This window comes from Leopardus geoffroyi, chromosome B4 (genome assembly GCF_018350155.1).
Source record: "Leopardus geoffroyi isolate Oge1 chromosome B4, O.geoffroyi_Oge1_pat1.0, whole genome shotgun sequence".
NCBI lineage: Eukaryota > Metazoa > Chordata > Mammalia > Carnivora > Felidae > Leopardus > Leopardus geoffroyi.
In genome coordinates, this window is record NC_059341.1 from 90527971 (window position 1) to 90543780 (window position 15810).

At 42.3% G+C, this 15810-nt stretch overlaps 1 protein-coding gene and 1 non-coding gene across 2 annotated transcripts in view; both read left to right on the forward strand.

The window, feature by feature from the left end:
• RASSF3 (Ras association domain family member 3) overlaps window positions 1-15810 on the forward strand; it is a 72957-nt gene that overhangs the window by 20788 nt on the left and 36359 nt on the right. The gene's annotated exons all lie outside the window — the stretch shown is intronic.
• Window positions 13506-13615, forward strand: LOC123592286. Its single transcript, XR_006709683.1, has one exon. It is a non-coding gene; the product is annotated as a U6 spliceosomal RNA (small nuclear RNA).

The window sequence follows — 15810 nt, forward strand, 5'->3', positions numbered from 1 at the left end:
GTGTTTATTATTTTTGATAAGAAACTTGAGAAAACTGGGGACTAGCTGGTTGTATTTTTGAAACCTCTTTGAATATGAAATATACTGTCTTGAGTGTGGTATCACTGCATTGTATTCCTCAGGCTTGACATCAATGGATACCTAATAATTAATATTCTAATGCAGTGTCCTTAGATGGATTAAAAAAAAAACAACACAAACTAAAGTGGTTTTCGGGAAATATGCTGATTACAATTTATATTTAGCTCAATACTGGTTTGTAGAGCCTTACTTTGGATCTTCCATAAAATCCACGTTTTTCTGTTTTCCTTCCCAAAATGTAGAAGCACACAATCCTGTTGATCTGTGGAAATGTTTACTAAGGAGAAGTTAAGTCTTTATTTTTTTTCTTTTAATTTTATTTTTATTTAAGTAATCTCTACACCCAACATGGGGCTCAAGCTCTTTCGACTGAGCCAGCCAGGCGCATCCCCCCCTTTTTTGGGGGGAGGGGGAAATAAAGTCTTTAAAGAGCTCATGAGCCTGCAGAAAGGGGCAGAGGGAGAGAAAGAGGCTGCATGCTTAGCACAGAGCCCAACGCGGGCTCCATCCCACGTCTCTGGGATCTTGACCTGAGCCAAAATCAAGAATCTGACAGTCAACCGGCTTGAGGCACCAGGCGCCCGGAAGCAAACGTTTTAGATCCTTTGGAAGTTCCAACAGTGTGGTGGGTGCTCTAGAATTTGTATGGGGATGTGGGTGGTTCCGGTTATTTTCCCTAGCCCCCTCCTACTTTTTTCTGAACTATCTGCAACTACTGTATGGTTTATGCTGTAGCAGAGAGATTACTTTCCTGCTTCCATGGTCTCAACAAACACTTATTGGGTGCCTGCTTTATAGCTGGTGTTGTGCTTCGCCCTGGGATTTAAAGAGAAGGAAGGCCAATATCCCACCTCCAGGGCATGCAGTCTAGTAGAAAGTCATAAAGAGCCATTGTGATATTGTGACGTGTAGTATATATAATGGAAGGAATTTGGAAGAGCTTCTGGGTTGGTGAACACGGGAGGTGAAGGGGGAGTGGCACTTGTGGGGAGGTCGTGAAAGCTCTGGGCCCCTTCCCACCTACCTCCTCTTGTGTATCTCTCGGCTGTTCATGAATTGTAGCCTTTGTAAAAAAAAAAAAAAAACAGGTAATAGTGATTAGAGTACTTACCTGAGTTCTGTGGGCCATCCTAGCAAACGGGTGAACCTGAGAAGGGCGTCATGGGAATCCCTGATTTATACCTGGTCAGTTATAAGCATAGATAACTATCTGGATTTGCTATTGCACGTGAAGTGTGTGTGTAGAAGGCGTCTTGTGGGACTAAGCTCTTAAATTCACTTGTGGTATCTATGCTAACCCCAGGTGGATGGTGTCAGAATGGAGTTGAATTGTAGGACGGACACCCGGTGGGTGTCTGCAGAGAACCGAAGAATTGCTTGCTTGGTGTGAGGGAAAGCCCCGCATCTCTGGTGTCAGAAGCGAAGTGTTGTGAGTAGTGGAGTAGACAGTCCAGTTTTTCTTTTCAGCTATAAAGAGACCATTGTTGGAAGAGACCATGCACGTGGAAGGGATACTCTTACTGTTGATAACAACGATGGCTCAATGCATTGTACATTTATTGGTTCATTTCCTCCTCACACTAACCCAGTGAGGTAGGCGTGGATATTCTCTTTGTAGAGAAGAGGCACAGAAAGGGTCACAGTAGCTGGTAAACAGAGGAACTAGGGTTAGAAAATGGGCAGTCTGGTGTGAGAACCCATGCTTTAAGAAAGCGATGAAGAATAGGGAAAGCAGCAGTCTCGTTGGGGTGACTGTGCCACATTAGCAAAAGTCAGTGCTTAGTGCTTGGAGCTTGGGCCGGGGGTTGGGGGGGACAATGGGAAGGGAAGTCATAGGCTTATGGTTAAATTAAGCCTGGGTAGACTTGTTTCAAGTAGTGGAATAGGAGAGGGGGATGGGAACCAGAGAAGGCAGTGTCTCCTTGCATATCAAGATTTACTGTGAAATCCCTACAAATGTATGTATAGATTTGCGTATATTGTACATTTACGTTACCTTTTGAATTTCTAACATTCTTGTTTTCATACCGGTTGCGTTCATTATCATCTAACAAAGTACATATATATGCACTACACGGGTGTAAATGATAGCGGTTGTAATGAATGTCACAACTTGTAAGAAATTGGATTTCTCCGTGGTTTGTTGTGATTTAAAGAGCAGTCTGCAATTAATAAGCTTTGGAGATTTGTTTCAAGGAGTGGAAAATGAAGTTCTAGAGGCTGGTTCTATATTGCTGTATATTCTCAGAAAGAAAATGTAAAGGATCTGGGTGAGTTCCAAAAATTGAGTCATTCACATCCTTATTGGCACACTGAGATTGCTCAGATGTTTGCAGTACGTATTGTTGAGCACGGACCATGCACAGGGTTTAGTACTACATACAATTGGGTTATTATAAAAGACTCTCCCTTCCTTATAAGGAACTCTCTGGGATTATATGAGGAGACCAACATATAATATGCAGTTTGTGAATGGTAACAGCTGTAATAAATGAGCACAGAACAACTCAGAAGAGATTAAATACATTTAAGAGACGTTTAAAAATAAATACAATAGTACCCTTGATTTATTTGTTTTGTACAACTCTTGTTGAGTGAGTGGCACCAAGAGGCTGAATAGAAAAGGGCAGACCTAATTAGGAGTACTTCTTGGAGGTTGTAGACACTTGGATTTGGGTTTTGGAAGGGTAGAAGCTCAGACAGTGACTGGGTGTGCAACTTATTTTTCTGTAGAAGAAGCACTGATGTGTGTTTGGAAAAGGTTTAGATTGCCTCACAAACATGAATTTTCAGAAATGGCATGTGTCTCTAATAGGGATGGTCTCCAGGGATAGGTGCACAGAATGAGTGGTGACTTTCTAGAAACACTACAAAGTGTATCTGTGAGATTGGGATAGATCTTAAAATCATGATCTCATGGTTCATGGATTTTAGTCCCATGCCAGGGCTCAGCAATGCTGATAGTAAGTAGGAGCTTGCTTGGGATTCTCTCTCTCCCTCTCTCTCTGCCCCTCCCCAACTCTCTTTATCTTTCTCAAAGTAAATAAATAAACTTAAAAAAAATTAAAGTCATGCAGAATATAGTAATTCATAGTACAGTAATTCACAATACAGTTACTCAGAATACAGTGATTATGTAAAAGCATATGAATGCCTTTATAGCTGATCGTCCAACCTAAAATTTTTTTTTAATGTTTATTTTTGAGACAGAAAGAGACAGAGCATGAGTGGGGGAGGGGCAGACACACACACACACACACGCTCACACACACACACACACACACACACACAGAATCCGAAGCAGGCTCCAGGCTCTGAGCTGTCAGCACAGAGCCCGACTTAGGGCTCAAACTGTGAGATCATGACCTGAGCCACCATCCAGGCGCCCCCGCTGATCATCCAACTTTAAAGATAACACATTGCAGATGTAGTTGAAGCCCCTGGGTATTCCTAGCTCCATGTTTTCTCCCCCCCCCCCCCCCCTTTCTCTCCAGTTGTTTATCATTGCTGTCCATGTATTTAATACTTTAATTACTGGTGTCTATGTAAATATTAATCATCGATAGTTGAGTGTTACTTTACGTGTTTTTTTTTTTTAAACTTCTGGCTGTAGTGTCCTATTGCATATTTTCTTCTGTAGCTCAACGTCTATTGTTAGCTTTGTTTTTGAGATTCTTGCTACTCTAGTTCATTCTTTTTAATTGCTATACACTACAGTGTGTCCATTTTCCTGTTGATGGACATTTAATTACTATTTCCTCCCATTTTTCTCTATTACAAATGACATTGCAATACACTTCTTTACGTGCCTCCTTTCACGTGTATGCAAAACTTTTCTGTAGGTTGTAATCCCCAGGAGTGGAATCGCTTAGTCACAGGGAAGGGAATGTGTATCTTCATGTTCATTGGGTTAGTACTTCAGTTCCATCTTTGAGTTGGGAAGCTTGAGGATTTAATTATTTCTTTTTAACTTGTATGCTGATATTTTCTTGAAACTGTAACGGACCTGTGGAAACTTGTGGTTTGGGGACAAGTTGGAATACAGAAGATAATATTTATTATGTGTTAATGGTTGGTAACTTCAGTGATTTGTGTAAAATTCCACTTAACTGGATATATGGTTGCATATCTTCACCTAAAATCGCAAAGAAAGACTATAAAAAAGAAATTCCTAAACTGTATTTCTTTGGTTATCTGTGCTCACCTGAAGGTACAGGGAGAATGGCTTGGTGGGGCAGGGGAGACTTTTGAGTAGATAGTAACATTTTTTTGTGGTGTTTAAATTTTCTGTAATTTATTTGAAACTGTCTTTTTAAACTAAAAAACATATTTGAGGTGTAACTGATGTGTGTAAGTTTCAGTTGTAGACCGGTAATGATTCATTATTTGTATATGTTGCAAAATGATCATCAAATGGCAGTATCTTGTTTTTTTTCTTGTCAGGAGAACTTAACTACCTTAACTGCTCCTTTCTGAGCCACTTTCAAATATATGCTGCAGTATTATTGACTTTAGTGTCCATGCTGTACTGAAAACGTCTTCAGTCCTCTTTCTGTCTCATAGTGATCAAGTAGAAGGGAATGAAGAATGGCATAAATCCTGATGGCATCTTTTTGGAATAACCTGGGGAGTGCTCCCTTTGGGCAAAGGCTGGGTGGGGGGTTCGGTTAGGTTTTCTTATAGTCTTCCTCAAGCTGCCTAGGTTTAGTTTGTGGTTTCCAAGAGACCTGTTGGACTGGCTTTAGGCTGATAATATCAGTTTCTTCATGTTTTCCCCACGTCTCTTAAAGGAACTTTTATGTAACTCTTCTTTTCAGTAAGACCTAAAACCATTTGCTATTATGGTTTAGTTGTTTCTCCAAACATTTATTTCCTTCTGGCAGGAATCCGTAAGAGAGCTACTTCTCATGGATCTTGGTTACAAGTTCTATGATGAGTCATTATTGACAGAAACTTTATGCCGGAGTACATGAAAGGTCTCCTTCCCATTGTAGGAGAGGGGGTGAGGGGTGAGCTTTGCATTTATGCAGATTTAATGTCGATCAGATCACCGACTGATTAAATCTTAGGGCCTCTTACATATTCTTAACTGTCCTACTAGTTTGAACTAAGAACTTTAAAGCAGGTGATGGTCAAAGTAGAGAACAAATGGGAACCCCTGTGGAGGTCGGGTCCCACGAGTCTGAACAGCTGTCAGGGTGGGGACTCCAAGGGACATTTCATGGGCAGTTAATGTGTTCTTCAATAGCAGCATTTCTTTAGTCATGGACAGCCTCCTTTGTGACTCTCTGAATTTCTAGTGATTCTCCTTTTTTTAAAATATTTTTTTAATGTTTATTGATTTTTTTTTACAATGTTTATTTTTGAGAGAGAGAGAGAGAGAGAGAGAGAGAGCGAGCACATGCGCAAGCAAGCTCACGCGCATGAGCAGAGAGGGGCAGAGAGAGAGGGAGACACAGAATCTGAAGCAGGCTCCAGGCTCTGAGCTGTCAGCACAGAGCCCGACGCGGGACTCGAACTCATGAACCACGAGATCATGACTTGGCCTAAGTGGGACACCTAACCAACTGAGCCACACGGGCATGTTGTCTCCCCCCCCCCCCCCCCCCCATTCTTACCCTGAGACTTAGAGCCATCGAATTACAGTTACTTGTTGCAAATCATCTACTTACTGTATTAGGCTTCCTTGTAAGCTGATCAAAATGAGCTCTGGTTGATGGCTCATCCACCTGGTTATTTAAATTGTTTGCTTTCTGCTCTGACCTACCAGTTCTACCTCTAAAAGCGTACCCTTAAATTAAAAAACAAACAAAACAAAAACCACAAAATCAAACCCCCAAAACCCAAGGATGTATGAAAAATCTGTTCTAAGGCGGCTCATCAAAGCATTGTTTTTAATAGTGGGAAATTTGGAAACAGAGTAAAGGTCCAACATCAAACCTGTCCAATATACAGACATTCAACAATTTGAAAATATTTATATTGGAAAAAAAATATTTGTAGGCTACAGTGTCTAGAACTTCAGGTTCTAGAGCCAGACTGTGAATTCTGACTCTGGTGCTGCCCCTTAGAGCTGTGTGACCTTGGGCGAGTCTCTTTCTCTCTTTTAAAAATTACGGTAAAATATACATAACATAACTTTTACCATTTTAACACTTTTTAAGTGTATAATTAAGGGACATTAAGTGTATTCACATTGTTGTGTGGGCAAGTTTCTTAACTGATCATTGTCATCGCGGCTTTCTTGAGGTTATTTTGAATGTCAAAGAAGGTCATGCATGTAAAAAGCATAGTCATGGGCCTAGTCCCTAGTAATACTCAAATGTCAAAATATCATATATATTTTCATTTAAATAAAAATTGTTACGTATTTAAGACCTACAACATCATGACTTGATATACACAGTGAATTATCGCCGTCAAGCTAATTAATGTGTCATTTCTTCATCGTTAACCATTATTTTTGTGATGCCAGCAACCTGAAATCTGTTGTAGCATATTTCCTGGGATCAGTATGATATTAACTATAGTCATCCTATCCTGCCTGTGCGTTAACTCTTTAATCTCATCTCGCAGAACCGAAACTTTGTACCTTTTGACCAACAAACGTTAACAGTTGTTAAAGTATTCAATACACAGATCTTCACGACATTTTTTAATTGGAAAAGATTTTAAAAATGGCATGTAGGGGCGCCTGGGTGGCTCAGTCGGTTAAGCAGCCGACTTCGGCTCAGGTCATGATCTCACGGTCCGTGAGTTCAAGCCCCGCGTCGGGCTCTGTGCTGACAGCTCAGAGCCTGGAACCTGTTTCAGATTCTGTGTCTCCCTCTCTCTGACCCTCCCCTGTTCATGCTTTGTCTCTCCGTGTCTCAAAAATAAATAAAACGTTAAACAAAATTTTTTTTAAAAAATAAAAATGGCATGTATACAGGTGCCTGGGTGGCTCAGTCGCTTGAACATCTGACTTCGGCTCAGGTCACGGTTCGTGAGTTCGAGCCCCGTGTCGGGCTCTGTGCTGACAGCTTAGAGCCTGGAGCCTGCTTTGGATTCTGTGTCTCCCTCTCACTCCTCACCTCCCCAGCTTGTGCTCTGTCACTCTCTGTCTCTCAAGAATAAAATAAACATTAAAAAAAAAAAAAAAAAAAAAAAAGGCATGTATAGGTTAAATGCAAGAATAGAGAGGGGAAAAAGAAAACCCCAAAGGGTTTACTTCTCTGGGTGATAGGATAAATCTCATTTGGCTTCTGTGTTGTTTTTTTTCCCCTCCTATAATTGTCTTGTTTTTCTTTTGTAAATGAAAAACATTTGGGGGCGCCTGGGTGGCGCAGTCGGTTAAGCGTCCGACTTCAGCCAGGTCACGATCTCACGGTCCGTGAGTTCGAGCCCCGCGTCAGGCTCTGGGCTGATGGCTCAGAGCCTGGAGCCTGTTTCCGATTCTGTGTCTCCCTCTCTCTCTGCCCCTCCCCCATTCATGCTCTGTCTCTCTCTGTCCCAAAAATGAATAAACATTGAAAAAAAAAATTAAAAAAAAAAAAAAAGTGTAAAAAAAAAAAAAAAAAAAAGAAAAACATTTGCATATGAATTTTATTCTGGGTAGAAACAGCCGGAGGTTCCTGCAGGTTAATCCTAAAAAGGACAGTTTGATTTTTCAGTTTCTCTTAGAGTTTCATTTGTTCCCCTTGATTGACTAATTATTTAAATAAAGTTACCATTCGTTGTGGCATGCATATAGTTGTGTCCAAAATACACTTTCATACAATGGCGACTTCTTAAGAGCATCCTTAAAAGTGCATATCGTTTGTTAATCTTACTGTGGTATTTTGTTTCTCTTAACTGTAGTTTCCTGTTCTTTCGATTTTTGCGTGTCGACTTGCTGAAAATAAATATTTTGTTTTACTGGGTTAGTAAGCCAGACAGAGTGGTGTTGACAATTCAAGGAAACAGCCCAAGCCATCATCAGTTAAAATTGCATTAAGAAACCAGGAGTACCTTAATTAGAGTTTTATAAGGTAGAGAGCAGGAATATTCTAAATTCCTGGTGCCCGAGCTGTGAAAACTGTTCCTGAAATGAAGGTGGGGAGAGCAGGAGAGGATGTGGGTGGGTCAGGGAGAATGAGGGCCAGTGAACCACACTTCAGTGCCCGCGGCTGGGCGCCGAAGACTTCTCAGCAGTGCTTTGTGCTGCCTTGGCGAACGTCGCAGCCTTCTTAACGTCTGCTAAAAAACACCTACGTTTTCTTCGAGGTTTTTTTTTTTTTTTTTTTTTTTTTTTTTTTTTTTTAATTTTTTTTCTCAACGTTTTTATTTATTTTTGGGACAGAGAGAGACAAAGCATGAACGGGGGAGGGGCAGAGAGAGAGGGAGACACAGAATCGGAAACAGGCTCCAGGCTCTGAGCCATCAGCCCATAGCCTGACGTGGGGCTCGAACTCACGGACCGCGAGATCGTGACCTGGCTGAAGTCGGACGCTTAACCGACTGCGCCACCCAGGCGCCCTTCTTCGAGGTTTTAAGTGAGACCGCCTCCGGTACATATACCATATTTACCTGACCTCCAGTACACCTTGGTAAGCCCCAAGGTTTGTACAGACACTGGTGTCAGAAGCACAGCCTCAACAGGTTTGTATTTTCTTGCGGAATCAGGTGGGAGTTGTTGATGGTTTGCCTGCTCGGAGAGAGCCTCTGAGTTTATTTTGCCGATACTGAATGCCTGCTGGGCTGAGAATTTTTGAGGGATGGGCTGAAAGGGATTGAAGGAGATGGACAGATAATTATGGCAAATCAAGAGTGATGAGTATGGACTGTATTGATGAATAGGTACTGTATTAAGTGCTTTATTATGTGATCTCCTCAGTCAACTATCACAGCAACCCTGTGAGATAGGTATTGTTACCCACCATTTACAGGACAGTGTATTACAGATGAATTTATCCTTTTTAAAAAATGTTTATTGAGGCACCTGGGTGGCTCAGTGAGTTAAGCGTCTGACTTAGGCTCAGGTCATGATCTCACGGTTTGTAGATCCGAGCCCCACGTCGGGCTCTGTGCTGACAGCTCAGAGCCTGCAGCCTGCTTCAGATCCTTTCTCTCTCTCCCTCTCTCTGCCCTTCCCCTGTTTGTGCTCTCTCTCTCAAAAATAAACATTAAAAAAAATTTTTTTTAAATATTGCCATTTTGAAAGTTTTTGTGTTCTTTAGCTGTGTTGTTTTATTAAGTAAAACTTTTTGTTACTAGCCTTCTGTCATCTTTTACCAAAAACAACAACAACAAAAACCCAAAACAAAAGATATTTTCTTCCTGAGGTTAAGAATGGAGTGTGGTTTATCTTCAGACACAGAATCCTCATCTTTGTTTGTGTAGGTATTTGAATTTTGAAAATCGAGGTATGACTAGTATAAAGTAAAATGTATAAATCTTAATTGTACAGCTTAATGCGTGTCTGTTCCCCTCAGTTTCCCTCCCCTCTTGCCCCTCCCAACTACCAAACTACCAGCTATTTCCAGCTCAAAATAGAGTATGTTTCTGGTACCCCAGAAGGTTCTTTTGTGTCCATTCCTCCCCCCCCCCCCACCATGTGCTGCTGAAGCGAGCACTTTTGTATCCATTCCTAATCAGTAATATTTTCACCTCTCCGCTAGAACCACTGTACTTTTAGTTTAAAGTTTATTTCTTTATTTTTTAAGAGCGTGAATGCAAGTGGGGGAGGGGCAGAAGGAGAGGGGAACAGAGGATCTGAAGCAGGCTGTGTGCTTCATATAAATGAAATCTGGAGTATAGTCTCTTTCTGTAGCTGACAGCTTTTGCCCAATGCAATGTCATGTGATTCATCCACATGTGATTTATCATTAATCAACAGTAAACGAACTCCGGGGTGCCTGGGTGGCTCAGTGGGTTAAGGGGCTGACTCTTAATTCTGGCTCAGGTCGGGATCTCAGGATTGTAGCATCGAGCCCCACATCGGGCTCTGTGCTGAGTGTGGAACCTGCTTAGGATTCTTTCTCACCCTTTCTCTGCCACACCCCTGCTCGTTCTTTCTCTCTCTCTCTCTCTCTCTCTCTCTCTCAATAAATAACTTAAAAAATAAATGAAGCCCATATTTGTTTTATTCGTGGGGTTGTTTTTAGGTCCTTTTAGGAGTATTAAACAGTTCATGAGAAATCAGTCCAGTTTTAAGAGTCCTGTGTGAGGTACCCAAGGTAGGAAATGCATATGGCTGACCATGACATAGAAAGTGCAGAGGAAAACTCCTGACGATGTGCTGTGGCTGCCCTGGTACCAGGCTTTGTGTAGAAGCAATGAGACCTGTACCTTGGAAAGTGGCTGGACCTCAGGCAGATGGGCACTAGAGTTTGGGCTAAGGGATGGAATCTGGGCTCCCAACAGGTGTTTGTGTTTGATGGCAGGCATAAATTTGGTCCTCAAACCTGGAGCAGGTCAAGGAGGCACTTCCTGAATGTCGGCCCTGCAACCTTTGAGATATTTCCCACTTTGGAAAGGTTCTTTGGGCAGCGGGTATGGCATTGCAGTAGGATGTTGGCCATGTCGAACGGAGGGTCAGGAGGGAGATCTAGGCTGGAGAAAATGAACACAAAACTGGTTGTAGCTGTGGAAGTGGACTGGGGCTCCTGGCTGGAACTCTAGAGTGGTGGGGTTCACCCAGGATGGTTGTCAGAATTGCTCATAAAACTCATGGAAATACAGTGGCTGGGCCTACCTGGAAGCTTTGATGGGTGTTCTGGGGTCACAGCAGTCACTTGGATTTTTGTTTATTTATTTTGAGAGAGAGAGCATGTGAGCTGGGGAGGGGCAGAGAGAGGAGAGAATCTGCCTGATGTGGGGCTCAAACTCACAAACCAGGGGACAGTGACCTGAGCTGAAATCAAGAGTTGGACTATTAAGTGACTAAGCCACCCAGGTGCCCTGCTATTTGGATTTTTAAAAATGCCTCTATTTATTCTAATGTACTTTCCCTCCCCATGCTGCATGTTAGAATCGGTAAGGAAAATGGGTCTTGAGCTCCCCTCTAGGACACAGTCAGATCCCAGGAGAGTCAGAAGATGGAAATGTTGACACCTGGCTAGGCAAGAGAGCAGTATTAAATGTGTCTGGTTTCCAAAGTGGTCATGATGTCCCTGCTTAAACACTTCCAGAACAGAGAGCTTGCCAGTTTCCCAGGCAGCTGTTTTTGGAAGATCGGAAAAGCTTTTTGGTAAAACAAGCCAAACTGTCTCCTTGTGTAGCTTTCACAGAGTGGGCTTTGCTTTTGCAGAGTGGGCTCCGTATCTCCCTGGTTTCCTTTTCCCATGCTGAACCTCCCCAGTGCTTACTCCTCCTGTGGAGTTTTCAGAGCCTTTGTTACCATCATCTGTCAATTGGTCCTCTTTCCACTATTGCTCTTTAAATAAGGCATCCCCCAAATTAGGCATTTTTTGATGAGCACGAAGTAGAGGGGGACCATTTACTCCTCTCTTGTTACAAAGATAATAATATACTTCTGTCTTTTTGGAGGGGGAGTGGAGGGATCACAAGTGTAGACCTTACATGTGCCTTTAGTTCATCTTGGATTCATCCTATTCTTTGAGCCCCTGGATGTTAACTTTGATCTGGCCCGCCCTCCCAGCTGTCGTTTCGCCAGCGTGATGAGCAAATTTGATCCTCCCCAAGGAGAAGAGGAAGCAGAGCCTCCGAGCCAGGCTGAAGCAGTGCCTCAATGTCCCTATCTCATGACTCCCATAATGTGCTGAGTTCTGAGCTGACAGAGAAGATCAGATTCAAATATTTAATCAATAGTTGGCTAATGAGTTGTCTTCTGTGGCTAAAATAAAATTGCCTTTGCACTCCAGGAGATGTTTACTAGGAAGTTGTAGGGATCCTGCCTCTTCCTGTACCTTACAGAAGCAGTTAGTTACACTAAACTTGCACCAAAGTGATTTGCCATTTTGGGTGCTTCCTATGGATTCTTACACGTATTTGCTTACAGTAAACCGCACTTCTTGGAAAGTCCCTGCTCTGAGTATTTACTTTTAGTCCTGTAAACTATATGACTTGGAGTTGCACATAGCACTGACTGAGCCAGCCAGGCACCCCCAAACGTTCTTATTTTGAAATATTGGAAGATCTAAGGCAGTAGCTTGAGATTTACAACATTAGATTATCATGCTTTTCAGTGTATCAGCAATATCCTTTTTGAATAGGGATGAAGAGGAGTGGCATCGTGACTCCAAATTAGCTGAGGTTCTAATGGCAGAATAAACAGTGTAATCTTAAGGTTTCTTGAATAGTATAATTTTCTGAATGATGACATATTTTTGTTTTGCTTTGTACAACCAGATCTGTGACTTCTTTAAAGGCATTGTTTTTAAACTTTCTCCACCTTTCTGTGTATGCTGTAGCACAGTGCTTGCTTCATGGTAGGTGCTCAGACTTTTTTTTTTTTTTTTTTTTGAGAGAGAATGCATACACGGGGGAGGAGCAGAGAGGGGGCGGAGAGAGAAAATCCCAAGCAGACTCCATTCTGTCAGTGCAGAGCCAGATGCAGGCTCCAACCCATGACCGTGAGATCATGACCTGAGCCAAAATCAAAGAGTTGGATACTTAACCGACTGAGCCACCCAGGGGCCCCAAATTCTCTTTAAAGTCTTGGTGTCTTCAGTACTCAACCAGAAGCATGTCTGTGGAGTGATGACTGAGGATGACCTAACCGGGTCCTAACTCCGGTTCACCCTCCAGGATCACCAGGTTGGTAGAGGGCGGTTGTTAGTGGAGCTCCTCTGGATCCAAGAGCAAATTCATGTTGGAGAAAGATATTATCGCTCCAGTGTCAGATTGCCCATTTTCCCTCCGTTCTCTCAATTCTGACTCCCACTAAAATCACTTTAGTAGCACTAGGAGAAGTATTTTCTACCTTGGCATAATCGTCTAGCCACTAGTCTAAATTTTTTTTTTTTTTAAACATTTTATTTTGAGAGAGAGCGCGTGCATGTGCGAGAATCAGGGAGGGGCAAAAAGCGAGAGGGAGAGAGAGAATCCTAGGCAGGCTCCGTACTATGAGTACAGAGCCTGATGCGGGGCTCAAACCCATGAACTGTGAGATCACGACCTGAGCCAAAATTAAGAGTTGGACACTTAACCAACTGAGCCACCCAGGTGCCCCACCACTAGTCCAATTTTTAATTAAAACTATCTTCCATCTGAAACTAATTCACCAAGGTTCCCTTCTCTCATTTCCAAGTAAATGATTTCAGTCATGTGCATCTTTGTTTTTGCATTAACTTCCATGGATGCTATTCAAACGACAAAACAAAACTACTTATGTGCCATGACTTACTAGTCTTAAGAGCTAATGACACCGATACCCGTCCCAGGAGAAATCCGCTCCAGAGTGAAGTGAGAGCAAGGGGAGATGCTTAATTCACAGATGGTTTGTGGACACATTCACTTCAGCACATACACTAAAATTGGAATGATGCAGAGAAGATTAGCATGGCCCCTGCCCAAGGATGACCTACAGGTTCATGACGGTTCACTGTTTAACAAAGTAGTTTGTGCACAAAGCACCTGCTTCCCTCTGAGCAACACTGGTATAAATCTGTAGAGGTGTTCAAATCTACATAAGGCCCACAGGTATTTTATTTCGTATTTAGTATTTCTGTGACCAAATAGTTTACCTTAAAATCTTGTGATGTCCCATTTCTTTTTTTTCCTTTTTTGAGAGAGAGAGAGAGAGAGCTCAAGTGAGTGAGAGGCAGAGAGAGAGAGAGAGAGAATCCCACAAGGGTCAGAAAGAGAGAAATCAGGGCTCGTGTTTTTGTTTTTGTTTTTGTTTTTTTTGTTTTAACCCGAAGTGGGGCACGAGCTCACTCAAAGTGGGGCTCATGCTCACCCCATGTGGGGCTCAAACTCACGAACTGTGAGATCATGACCTGAGCTGAAGTCAGGTGTTTAACAACAGAGCCACCCAGGTGCCCTGCGATATCCCATTTCTTCGAAATGGCTTCATTTAAGAGGATACAGTATCAAAATTAAAAAAAAAAATGCACGTTATCAAATGAAGTATCATTCAGTGGCCTGTATGTGTTGTTTTTGGAGGGAATGAGGCCGAATCTTCATGGAACAGCTGGCCAGATCTAGTTTCCTGGGGTGGTGGCGAGGCAGGGGACTGAGAAGAGAGTCCTGGATGCTATGGAGAGGAGCCCACTCCTGAAATGCTTGTTTTAGCCATTGTTATGTCTTCTAAAATTATTTAATTGTAGAAAACAAAAACAAAAAACAGAACATGGTGCTGTTTTAGGAATATACATCTAGCTTAAAAACTTTTTCTATTTTTAAAAAAATTAAAAAAAAAGTTTTTTTCCATTTTTCTTTGGAGAGAGAGAGACACACACACAGAGCACGAGTGGGGAAGGGGCAGAGAGAGAGAGAGGGAGACAACAGGATCGGAAGCAGACTCCAGGCTCTGAGCTGTCAGCACAGAGCCCGACACGGGGCTCAAACTCATGAACCCTGAGATCATGACCTGAGCCAAAGTCAGAAGCTTAACCAACTGAGCCACCCAAGTGCACCGCCCCCCCCCCCCCATTTTTTTTTTTTAACTGGAATCTCATTGTCGGAGGAGGAGATCTTGGGATATGCCTACTTACAAAATTTCTGAATGTAATGTTTACTAGACTGAATTATTTTTGAGGTTATTTGTGGCATAGGTGTATATGCATCTGATGGTGATGGACAGGTACATACCGGACTTTTAAGTACTTGCTAAGTACTTTGGAAGATGTAGAAGGAATGTAAGACTTTTTTTAAGATTTTATTTTAAAGTAGTCTCTACATCCAACGTGGGGCTAGAACCCACAACCCTGAGATTGAGAGTCCCACACTCCGCTGACTGAGCCAGCCAGGTGCCCCTGGAATGGAAGACTGTTAACGAGATACTAACTTTGAGATGGCATAATGGGAAGGAGTGGGGTCCAATACTAATGGGGATAGGATTTCTGGGTCTGTGAATATTGTAAATTTAGATCTTGGGAATGGTTGTATACATTGTGAGTATACTAAAACCACTGACTTGTGTGCTTCACGTGGGTGAATTTTATGGTTACGTGAGTTATATCTAAATAACTTTAAAAAAGAGATGTTACTAATTTTTAGCGCAGAGAAGATTCCCAAATTGCTTGTGATTTCCTGCTTTCCTTTTTCCATTTGCCAGATCTCCCAAAGTAGTTGAAATGAAAGATAAAGAACCTTTAACGCTCTTATCTTCTGGTGGTAAGGAAATGCTGAGTGGCCCTGAATTTGTGCAGTGAATGTTGTTTACACAAGCCTGTGTCTTTTAGCCCAGAGACCAGAAAAAACAGGCTGAAGGCTCGCTTGAGCAAAAAGCGATCAGAGAAATGGGCCTGTCTGCCCGTTGGAAAATCTGGGACTTCATGATATTGGTCCCTTAATTTATGGACCATTCCAGGCTGTCAACAAAGTAGTTGTCTAAAGTAAAATCCTGACACATGCTCTAATGTGGATGAATCTTGGAGACCTTAAGCTAAGGCACAAAAAGACAAATGTTACAGGATTCCACTTACATGAGCTACCTAATGTAATGACATTTATAGAGATAAAGTAGAATGGTGGTTGCCAGAGGCTGGGGGAGAGGAAAATAGGGAGATACAACAGATACAGAGTTTCAGTTCGGGAAGGTGAAAGCAGCCTGGAGATGGGTGTTGGTATGTTGCAGAACTG